This window comes from Papaver somniferum, chromosome 10 (assembly GCF_003573695.1).
Source record: "Papaver somniferum cultivar HN1 chromosome 10, ASM357369v1, whole genome shotgun sequence".
NCBI lineage: Eukaryota > Viridiplantae > Streptophyta > Magnoliopsida > Ranunculales > Papaveraceae > Papaver > Papaver somniferum.
In genome coordinates, this window is record NC_039367.1 from 126,109,329 (window position 1) to 126,120,769 (window position 11,441).

Genomic DNA, 11,441 nt, shown 5'->3' on the forward strand with positions numbered 1-11,441 from the left:
TTCATGACTCGAAAAGTGTTTACAAAGGTGAAAAGAATCAAAAAGAATAAAACAGACGATCTGCAACGCTGTATTGGCGTTACAAATTGACTGTTATAAAGGAACAGTTTCAGAAAGATGCAGATAAGTTGTTGAAAGTCTTTAGCAACCAATTGAACAACGACAAATCACTTTTGCAGTATATTTTGCCACGGTTTCTGCGACTGTTCTTAAGCGTCCAACGTTCTACTTCTTCATTTTCTACTGCTGCAGAAAACGACTCTACATTCTGAAACCTCTTTGTTCTTCTCTGCCAGTCCCCAAACTCTCCAATTATATTTTCTGTGACTCGAACACCCCATATATATACACAACAACCCTAAATATCTCACCAAATCCTCTTAATTTCTTCCCTTTTTTCCCTCTGCAAGTTACGACTTTCTCTCATTATTTTCTTTATTTTCAACGCGCCTGCTGAGTTGTTCGTATCTTCCCTAAGTGATCTGACAACGCAGAATATCACAAGAATAAATCTTTTCCAATCCTGACTTAACTTCCACGTAAACAGAAAACAAAACCCCCAGGAAATCTCAGTTCCCTATTTCAATGAGATATATATATAGAAACTCGTTTTTTTCCCGATTTAACTCACATATCATTCTTGTTTCATCAAAACAAGTTATAACTGAATCATTCCCTTGCAAAATTCCGCTAAAATATCATCATATATTCTTCCAGAATTTCTCTCATAAGAAGAAAAAGTTTTCGGGCAAAACCAGTTTGAAGGTGAAGAAGACAGGGGTGCTCCTATCCATTTGTTGGATGTTGTTACCACTGAGGCTCTTATCCAACTGGGGGTGCCTTTAACACTTTTTTGAGCCAATTTTCCACACATTTGTATTTCTTCAAAACACTTACAAACACATAAAATACCACAATAAGTACAAAAATTAGCACTAACAATGATAGAGATTAAGACAAATTAGACACAAAAATGTGTTTGTCAATATTCCACTAGATCTAGATGAAGGGTGCATTATTATACGGAAACTTTAAATTTCTTATTTTAGAAAGATTCTTGCTAGTCAGATCTGGAAACTTCTAGATCCAGAATATTTATTAATGTGATGTCGGTTAAAGTATGACAAATAGACACATGATGCTTAAAAGATGCATTATTAATTATTCAACTTACATCTATATGACTAACACGTGAGATAATGATAATGAAGTTTAGATTAGTTTAGATATGATGAAATCAAAATGATTTCATGGAAATTTAAGCTAAAAGAGACAATTCTATGAGGTATTAAGCATTAAAGATTTCAGAATAACAAGAATATAAAGATAACGATAGTAATTATCATCAAAGAAAATTATGCTCAAATAAAGGATAAAATTCATATAGATAAAGGGTAAAATGCGTATAGATCTACATGAATCTAATGTAGATCGAGTTTGAGGTTTTAAGCTATCTTAACGCAAATTATGCTCAAAATGATTTTATCAGATAAAGTAGGTAGAATGATTGTTTTAGAAATCGATTTACAAAATCTATATGCAAATTAAGCTCGAAATGATATGATCCTGACTGCATGTCGATTTTTGATTAGATTAAGATGGAGATGAAGAGATTAAACATGTATAATCAATAATAACATTTGGATTCAGGATTCGAGATCAAGATAATCATATAACGAATATTTATGATTGATTGATAGATTCTTTAGGTGGCCAACTAAATTGATTTGTTGATTTAATCTATTGCTAGTATTGAGTTAGGAGATAAGTAATTGTCGAATAACTTTTACACAAGTAGAGAACACGAGACCTTACAGAGGGATTCTGTGGAGGGATTGTGTGTATAAACAACACTAGAAAGTGGACCTTGAGCTAAGAGCCTAACTACTAGGATCAACCTATAAATTCACAAACGATAAAGCATTCGACCAAATTACACCTTGAGTGAGCTACTACTAGGTGGTTTAGACGAATAGAATCTGGTATTGGAGAGCTTCCGTACTCAGTGATCAAAGGAATTTAGGGAATAACACTGAGCTAGTTGTTATTCCACGATTGGTGATAATCTATGATTAACGACGAGTAGAAAATATAATAACTCATTGACGGTTTATTAACGAAGAAGAATTCCTTGATCATATCTCTCTTTATTGCTTACAACTTAATATTCCCAATTACTTTATTTTATTTTGCTTAAAATCTAAAACACAACCCCCCTTTGTGACACTTTGAAAACTAAAACTCACTCCTCTTCGTAGGAACGATCCTTGCTTCCATTATATTACAAGTTAATTGTGTGTAAATAATACTATTAATTTGATTGCACTTACGACAACCATCAAATTTTGGGCCGCTGCCGGGGAGCAGTCGGTAGTTTTAGTTGTTATTTCTTTTACTTTAGATTTTTTATTTATTTGTTTTTTTTTAATATTTTTTTCTAGATTTGTGGTTTCAGGTACATAATCTCTGGCACCGAAAGACTGGCATTACCAGAGGTGCAGAATTCAAACCCGTAAAGGAATAGTGTTACAAGCACATCAACAAGCACAACAAGAACCTTCTACAGAAGAGATGGTTAATACAGACGACGAGAGAGATCCTCCACCTCCGGAGAGGAAGTTAGGAGAGTTGACATCTCCATGCTTAGATTCGGAACCACTGTACATTACAATCACTAACCCAGTGGAGCTGAAGTCGAATCTTCTTCATCATCTACCAAAGTTAAGGGACATCCAGATGAAAATCCAAATCGACATCTTCAGCAGTTCCAGAACACGATGACATGCTACAAACCTTTCCGTTCTCATTGACAGACTTAGCAGAAGAATGGTTGTATTATCTTCCTCCAGTGAGTGTTACAACATGGACTGAGATGAAAAATCTATTTCTGGAGAAGTATTTTCCAGCTTATAAAGCGGCCGTTGCTCGTAAAGAGATTAGTGGCATTCTACAGATTACTGGAGAATCTCTTTATGAATACTGGGAGAGATACAAGAGGTTGATGGCAAGTTGCCCTCACCATAACATATCCTCATCACTCATTATTCAATACTTTTACGAAGGATTACTCCCACAACAGAGGAATTTGATTGATGCAGCAGTCGTTGGTTCAATCACTGAGAAGACAATCTCGCAAGCAACTAGTTTGATTGAGAGTATGGCCTCAAATGCGCAAAAATTTTATACAAGGCACGACTCAAATGTTAGAAGAATTAACGAGATGGGAGAATCTCCAAATACAAAGCACCAGTTAAGCACCATTGAAAAGGCAATTCATCGTATAACTTTTGTAGTCACTCCACCATACGAAGAGGAGGATGAGGTGAATGCTTTATTTCCTAATCAAAGGCAAAGGTCTGATCTGTATTCTAATACTTATAATCCAGGTTGGAAAGATCACCCAAATTTCAGCTATGCAAATCAGCAAGCTGCATCTCCTAATCCTTATAGGACACAGACTGGTTTTCAACGACCACAGTTCCGACCACAACCTCCACCTTAGCCTCAACAACAAACTCAAATTACTAGTTTAGAGGAGATAATGCAAATGCTCAGCGGCAACATGCAATTCTGCAGAAAAAGGATATGGAAATAAAAGACATTCAGACACAAATGGGTCAATTAGCCACGTCCGTAGGCAAGTTAGAAGAGCAAGCATCTGGAAAACTACCTTCTTAGCCTTTTGTGAACCCCAGAGAGCACGTTAATGCAATAATTTAAGAAGTGGGAAACAAGTTGAAGGTCCACAACAAGAAGAGGTTAGTAATGACGTCGAAAAGGAAGTAGAGGCGGAAACCGTACCAAAGGAAAAGACAATGTCAACTGGCCAACCTAAGGATACGATCCTCACTTTTACCAAACCACCTCCTTTCCCTAGTCGTTTTGCCAAGTCAAAGAAGCAAGCTCTAGATAAGGAAATCAATGACATTTTCAGCAAGATACAAATCAACATTCCATTTAGTTCAAGTGAATCAGTTAATCTTTCCGGTTGATTTATACATTGTGGATATGTGATAAGTGCATAATTCATATGATTTTAGTGTCCATTCCATACTTGTTTTAGCTATTATTCTTGCATGTATTCGTGTTATTACTATTGTTTTCTCTTATTTGTATCAAATAGGTGAATCATCCAACAAGGATCTACAAAGTGCTTAAAAGATCTTAGAAGAGAAGTATTCCAAGAATTAAAGCGCCCAAGTCCAAGAGAAGTGGAAGAAGTGCGACGAAAAGGAGCAAACGCTCAAAATCAAGAGAAGGGCCAAAGACCGATCTTAACTCATTCAAATTAAGGATTTCTCATCATCATCTTGAATATAATTGAAATATAAAAAGAATTCAAAAAGAATGAGGTCATTCTGAGTTCGGATGAAGAAGTTGTGGCCAAAACAAGCTTTTATTGAATACCGAAGACAGTATAGTATGCGGACGGGTACACATACTTTAATTCCGAAAATTTCTGCTGGAATTTGAGGTACGCGGACTAGTACACGTACTTAGCAAGTAGGAAAACGTGTATTAATACCTTGGAAGGCCTAAGGGAACATTTGGAGTCGCTATTTCGTGTTTTCGGGTCGAACTAAATACGTGAAGACCAAGCAATATAAACCTATAAAAAGGTGTTAGGTTATGTAAAATGATATGACATCAAGGGATCAAGAAATTATAAGTCTTGGATAGGAGAAATATCACAATGAGCGAAAGCTAGGGTTTCAGAGCGGTTTTTCAATCGTAACGATATCTCTAAACTTTTCTTATATGTATATCATGGATGTTTCTACATCCATGAGTAGTAAAGACCTATTGATTGAGGATGAATTCTAAATTCTAAACTTGATTTGATTTAATATATGAATCTATTTTGATTTCTTCATATGATTATCGTTTGTTTCTACTATGAGTAAATATTATGATTGATTGTTCTAGGTGGCCAACTAAATCAGTTTATTGATTAATCTAAAGCTAGTAAAGGGTTAGGATATCCGTGTAATTGTTGAATAACCCCTACACAAGTAGAAAACGTGAAACCTTACAGAGGGATTATGTGGAGCAATCACGTGTAAAAACAACACTAGAAAGTGAAACTTGCGCTAAGAGTTTAACTACTAGGATCAACCTAAGTCACAAAACATAAAACATTCGACCAAGCTACACTTTGAGTCGCTACTACTTGGTGGTTTGGATGAATAGAATCTGGTATTCGAGCGCTTCGGTACCCAGTGACCAAAGGACTTTAGAGAATAGCACTGCTCTAGCTGCTTTTCTACGGTTGGTGATAATCTATGATTAATGACAAATAGGTAAATATATTAACTCATTGATGGTTTATTAACAAAGAAGGATTCCTCGATCATATATCTCTCTATTGCTTACAACTTAATATTCTCAATTACTTTTATTTACTTTATTGCAATCTAAAACAAAACCCCCCTTTGTGGCACTTTGACAACTAAAACTCACTGCTCTTCGTGGGAACGATTCTTACTTCCACTATATTACCAGTTAATTGTGTGGAAATAAGATTATTAATTTGTTGAGCCTACGACACGCATCAAATTTTGGCGCCGCTGCCGGGGAGCAATCGGTAGCTTTAATTGTTATTTCTTTTAGTTTTATTATTGTTTTTAGAATTTCTTGTTAGCTTTTAATTTCGTTTTCTAGATTTTTATTTTCAGGTACTTAATATCTGGAACCGAAAGATTGGTATTACCAGAGGTGTGGTATTCAAACTCGTAGGGGAACAGTACTACAAGCACATTAACAACCACAAACGGAACCCTTTACAGAAGAGATGGTAGAAGGTGCAACCCCACCTCCTCCGCCTCAGGAGAGGAAGCTGCGAGAGTTGACATCTCCATGCTTAGATTCGCAACCACTGTGTATTACAATCACTAACCCAGTGGAGCTGAAGTTGAATCTACTTCATCATCTACCAAAGTTCAAGAGACTTTCAGATGAAGATCTGAATCGTCATCTTCGACGATTTCAACAAAAGATGACAAGTCTTAGGCAAAGTACCGAAGACAGTGATACAGAAATGCTGCAAGCCTTACAATTCTATTTAATAGATTCAGCGGAAGAATGGTTGTATTACCTTCCTCCAGGCAGTATTACAACATGGGCGGAGATGAAAACGCTATTTTTAGAGAAGTATTTTCCTTCTTCTAAGGCAACATCCGTTCGTAAAGAGATTAGTGGTGTTCTCCAGATTACTGGGGAGTCTCTCTATGAATACTGGGATAGGTACAAAAAGTTAGTGGCAAGCTGTCCTCACCACAACATTCCCATCACAACCTTGCAGAGGGATTCTGTGGAGCGATAGTGTGTATAAACAACACTAAAAAGTGGACCTTGATCTAAGAGTGTAACTATTAGGATCAACCTATAAATTCACAAAAGATAAAGCATTCGATTGGATTACACCTTGAGTGATCTACTACTTGGTGGTTCGTTGAATATAATCTGGTAGGCGAGAACTTCCGTATCCAGTGATATAAGGAGTTTAGGGGATAGCACTGATCTAGCTATTATTCTACGGTTGGTGATAATCTGTGATTAACGACGAGTAGGCGATTATAATAACTCATTGACGATTTATGTACGAAGAAGGATTCCTCAATCGTATATCTCCCTATTGATTACAATACAATATTTATTTGCTTTGATTATTTTTTTTGTTTACAATCTAAAATAAGACCCCCCTTTGTGACACTTTGACAACTAATACTCACTGCTCTTCGTGGGAACGATCCTTACTTCCATTATATTACCAGTTAATTGTGTGGAAATAAGATTATTAATTTGGCGCCATCAAATTTTGGCGCCATTGCCGAGGAGTAGTCGGTAGCTTTAGTTGTTATTTTTCTTAGTTTTATTCTTGTTTTTAGACTTTCTTTTTAGTTTTTAATTTCGTTTTTCTAGATTTTTAAGTTCAGGTACTTAATCTCTGGCACCTAAAGACTGGGAATAACAGAGGTGCGGAATCCAAACTCGCAAAAGAACGGTGCTTCAAGCACGTCCACAGTTGCAAGAAGAACCTTCTACATCAAAAATGGTAGGCGGTACAAATAATCCACCACCTCACCTTCAGAGAGGAAGTTAGGAGAGTTGACATCTCCATGCTTAGATTCGCAACCACTGTGCATTACAATCACTAACCCAATGGAGATGAATTTGATCTTACTTCATCATCTACCAAAGTTCAAGGGACTTCCACGTGAAGATCTGAATCGTCATCTTTGAAAATTTCAACAGAAGATGACAAGTCTTAGGCAAAGTACCGAAGACAATGAAACAGTATTGCTGCAAGCCTTCTAATTCTCTTTAACAGATTTAGCGGAAGAATGGTTATACTACCTTCCTCCAGGGAGTATTACAACATGGAGTAGATGAAAAAGCTATTTTTAGAGAAGTATTTTACTACTTCTAAGGCAGCATCCGTTCGTAAAGAGATTAGTGGTGTTCTCCAGATTACTGGGGAGTCTTTCTATGAACACTGGGATAGGTACAAAAAGTTAGTGGCAAGCTGTCCTCACCACAACATATCTCCAACACTCATCATTCAATATTTCTACGAAGGATTACTTCCAGAGCAACGAAATTTTATTGATGCAGCTGCTGGTGGTTCACTTACTGAGAAGACAATCTCGCAGGCAACTAGTTTGATCGAGAGTATGGCTTCGAATGCTCAACAATTTTACACCATAAATAACTCAAATGTCAGAAGAGTTAGCATTATGGAAGAAACTTCAACATCAGAGCAACGGATGAACAACATAGAGAAGGTAGTCCAAAGAATGGCAGCAGTAATCATTCCTTCATACGAAGATGAAGCCGAGGTAAATGTTATATTTCCTAATCAGAGGCCAAGGTATGATCCTTATTCTAATACTTATAATCCTGGTTGGAAGGATCATCCTAATTTTAGTTATGCTAATAAGCAAGCTGCAGCTCCTAATCCATATGCAAGACATGGTGGTTTTCAACATCAGTTTCAGCAACCACAACAACATCAAGCACAGAATACAGATTCATCTGTAGATAATAAGCTCAATAACATCTTGAAAACTATGCAGAGTTTTGCTTCTTCTAATGAGGGTCTTAAGGAAACAGTAATGAAAAATCAACAAAAGAACGATGGTGCCATTAAAGATTTGCATACTCAGATTGGGAAGTTGGCTACAGATTTGAATCTAATGAAGTCAAAAACGTCGACAACATTCCCATCACAACCATTTGTGAACCCAAGAGAGCACGTCAATGCAGTAACACTAAGAAGTGGAGACAAACTGAAGAGCCACATCAACAAAAAGAGGTTAGTGACGACATCGAAGAGGAAGTACAAGAGGAAACCGTCTCAAAGGAAAAGCCAACTACAAACGGCCAACCTAAGGATACAGTTCCCACTTTTACCATACCACCTCCTTTTCCTAGTCGTTTTTCCAAGTCGAAGAAGCAAGCTCAAGACAAAGAGATCATGGATATTTTCAGCAAGATACACGTCAACATTCCATTTATTGAGGCCATCAAAACCGTACCTAGGTATGCCAAGGTTTTGAAGGATTTGTGTACAAGGAAGGATAGATTGATTGCTAATGAGATTACTCAAGTGGGAGAAAGTGTTACAGCTATGTTACTTAAGAAGATGCCTACAAAGTGTGAAGATCCTGGTGGTTTCACAGTTCCCGTTACTATTGGTAACCGAAGATTCGAGCGTGCTTTGCTTGATTTGGGAGCTTCCATAAGTGTTTTTTATGATTCTTTGAATCTTGGACCTTTAAAAGAGGCAAGGATTACTATTCAATTGGCTAACAAGTCCAATATATATCCTAAGGGAGTCGTGGAGGACGTGTTAGTTCAAGTGAATCAGTTAATCTTTCCGGTTGATTTCTACATTGTGGATATGCACAATGGAGATAATTGTTCATCTACTTCGTTACTTCTTGGGAGACCGTTTATGAAAACTGCAAAGGCGAAGATTGATGTTGATAGTGGTGCACTCACTATGGAATTTGATAAGGAGATCACATGGTTCAATATTTTTGAAACCATGCGCTATCCTAGTGATGTTCACTCCGCTTTCTCCATTGATGTTATTGGTTCGTTAGCAGAACAAATGTTTGATTTGAATAATGAAGATGAACTTGAAGTTGTGCTACGGAATAACATTGATTTGGAAGTTCATGGACAGTCAAACCTGGACATTGAGATACTAAAGAACTGGTGGAGATGTGTGGTGCCCTAACAACACTATAAGAAGCAAAAACGGGCAATATTTCTTATATTTCGTTATCCATAATTAATGAGGTTCCTTTACGTTCTATTGTGCAGGCACCGAAACTAGAACTGAAGCCGCTTCCAGACCACCTAAAGTACGCTTACTTGGGTGATAAAGAAGAACTTTCGGTGATTATTTCAAAGAACCTCACCCCAATACAAGAAGAACGTCTACTTAAGGTTCTGAAAGAGCACAAAACGGTTATTGGTTGGACAATTGCTGATATTAAAGGCATTAGTCCATCCATGTGCATGCATAGAATCCTAATGGAAGATGATTTTAAGCCTGTACGTGATGCTCAGCGTAGGCTTAAGCCCCCAATAATGGAGGTCGTGAAGAAAGAGATCTCCAAATTGCAAAGTGTGGGGGTGATTTACCCAATTTCTGACAGCAAATGGGTTAGCCCGGTACAGGTGGTACCTAAGAAAGCAGGTGTCACGGTTGTTAGAAATTAAGATGATGAACTTGTTCCTACAAGAGTTCAAACATGGTGGAGAGTGTGCATAGACTACAGAAAGCTTAATGCCGCAACCCGAAAGGATCACTTTCCTTTGCCTTTAATTGATCAGATGTTAGAGAGGTTAGCGGGACATTCACATTATTGCTTTTTGGACGGTTATTCGGGATGCAATCAGATTGTTATTGCACCAGAGGATCAAGAGAAGACTACTTTCACTTGTCCTTTTGGTACGTTTGCCTATAGACGGATGTCGTTTGGTCTTTGCAATGCACCTTCCACTTTTCAGAGGTGTATGGTTAGTATATTTTCTGACTATGCGGAACGCATCATTGAGGTATTTATGGATGCTTTTAGTGTTTATGGTGATTGATTTGATATTTGTTTACAAAATCTTGAACTTGTGCTTAAAAGATGGATAAACACTAATCTTGTTTTAAATTGGGAGAAATGTCACTTTATGGTAAACCATGGAATAGTGCTCGGTCACATTGTGTCCTCTCGAGGGCTTGAAGTTGACAAAGCAAAGATACACTTAATAAGAAACTTACAATATCCCACTTCGGTGAGGGAAATTCGCTCGTTTCTTGGTCATGCAGGTTTATACAGGCGGTTTATCAAGGATTTCTCCAAAATCTCAATGCCGATGTGCAAATTATTGCAAAAACAGGTTATTTTTGACTTCAACAAGGAGTGCAAAGATGCCTTTGATAAATTGAAAGAATTGTTGACGACTGCACCAATTATCAAGTCACCGGACTGGAGTTTGTCATTTGAATTAATGTGTGATGCAAGTGACTATGCAGTTGGAGCCATTTTGGGTCAAAGAGTAGACAAGCTATCTCATGTGATTCATTATGCATCTAGGACCCTAAACGATGCACAAATCAACTATTTCACTACGGAGAAAGAATTTTTGGCTATAGTGTTTGGACTAGAAAAATTTAGAGCATATTTGGTGGGTTCAAAAGTGGTTGTGTATTCTGATCACGCAGCACTTAGGTACCTACTAAAGAAGAAAGAAGTTAAGCCAAGACTAATACGGTGGATTCTACTGTTGCAAGAATTTGATTATGAAATAAAGGATAAAAGGGGTGTTGAAAATACTGTTGCGGATCATATTAGTAGACTTGTTGTTTCCGAAGAAGAACTTCCTTTACAAGATCGTTTTCCAGACGAACAACTTTTCTCAATTGAAGACTCAACACCTTGGTACGCGGATATAGTGAACTACTTGGTAACAAGACAAGTACCTAGTACAATGTCTAATTTTCAAAAGCTTAAGCTTAAGAAAATAGCCAAGCAGTATGTGTGGGATGAGCCCTACTTGTGGAAATACGGTTCTGATCAAATCATCTGCAAGTGCGTACCTAATTCTGAATTCCAATCGATTCTTAGTTTTTGTGATACTTATGCATGTGGTGGTCACTTTGGTTCTAAACGTATCGCTTTCAAAGTACTTGAAAGTGGTTTTTATTGGCCTACCCTATTTGAGGATGCATATATTTTTTCAAATCTTGTGATAGATGTCAAAGAACGGGCAATCTAGGTGCTTGAAATCAAATGCCACTCACACCAATTCTTGTTGTTGAAGTATTTGATGTGTGGGGAATTGATTTTATGGGTCCTTTTTTCAATTCTAACGGAAAATTTTATATAGACTTCTTGTTGTGGATTATGTTTCGAAATGGGTGGAAGCTAAAGCCA

General features: G+C 37.2%; 1 non-coding gene across 1 annotated transcript; it reads right to left on the reverse strand.

The window, feature by feature from the left end:
- Positions 1-2,921: 2,921 nt before the first annotated feature.
- LOC113319796 lies at positions 2,922-3,027 on the reverse strand. Its single transcript, XR_003345788.1, has one exon. It is a non-coding gene; the product is annotated as a small nucleolar RNA R71 (small nucleolar RNA).
- Between the last annotated feature and the right edge of the window lie 8,414 nt (positions 3,028-11,441).